This window comes from Dreissena polymorpha, chromosome 7 (genome assembly GCF_020536995.1).
Source record: "Dreissena polymorpha isolate Duluth1 chromosome 7, UMN_Dpol_1.0, whole genome shotgun sequence".
In the NCBI taxonomy this organism is placed as follows: domain Eukaryota; kingdom Metazoa; phylum Mollusca; class Bivalvia; order Myida; family Dreissenidae; genus Dreissena; species Dreissena polymorpha.
Genome location: NC_068361.1, coordinates 21,583,204 through 21,584,070, shown reverse-complemented (window position 1 = coordinate 21,584,070; position 867 = coordinate 21,583,204). Strand labels below are relative to the sequence as shown.

Below are 867 nucleotides of genomic sequence, written 5' to 3'. Positions count from 1 at the left end.
AACGAATGTATGACTTTTAGCTGAAATATTATAATGACAACATTAAATACCACCTTGCAACTATATTTCAAATGGAGAACAAATCACTACTGTGAAATAAAGAAAACGAAAGTTATAAACAACGTTTTAAATGGATGTTCATTCCAACATTCTTTTACAAAAAAGGATTTATTGACATGCATTCTATTTTTTTCCTCAATCAGTTATTTAATCTTAATGTTTGTTATTTGGGTGCTAGTTTAATTTGCTTTTTTGAATTGAATGTAACAAGATTTTTTTAAACAACTTTACAAACTGATTTAATTTATCGATTGACTAACCAAAGCTTATGTATAACATGATGTGAGAGCCTGAATTACAATCCTAATATTACAAATGTTAAACAAATCATCAGTAAATTTCAATTAATTATTGATGGCTTATGTCGCCTGTAAGTGGTTCGTCTCGGTTTGGATATAATCTATAGTTGCTAGATCAAATTTGCATTAAAATAACTACGTTAGTTTCGTGTTCGCGCATCAATTTGTAGATATTTCGAACGCATTTTCCAATCATGTCGTAATAAGATATTCACCTCTAGAGTGGTATAAAGACTACTGCAAATGGATAAATAACGAAGAAGTTCACTTTAGATTTATTACAATAACACATCTAAGAAACCAACACATAAATTCATAAACCCTACTTGTTAATTATTTAGTGCATATCATGGTCTTATGAGCATTACTCTTCATAAAACTTTAAAGTATAAAAACAAGAACAAGTAATCCATACTTCGTTCGTGTGATCATACAATCCATATTTACACATTAATGTTATAGTCCTTATTTTAGAAGACATTATATAACGGACATACTTTCTTCTTGC

At 28.6% G+C, this 867-nt stretch overlaps 1 protein-coding gene across 2 annotated transcripts in view; it reads right to left on the bottom strand.

Annotated features, from left to right (window-relative positions):
* Positions 1-622: 622 nt before the first annotated feature.
* LOC127838830 (fibrillin-2-like) overlaps positions 623-867 on the bottom strand; it is a 40,165-nt gene continuing 39,920 nt past the window's right edge. For both annotated transcript variants that reach the window (XM_052366828.1, XM_052366827.1), the window contains exon 8: positions 623-867. This exon is cut by the window's right edge and continues 500 nt beyond it. The gene's annotated coding sequence lies outside the window, so the exon portion shown is untranslated.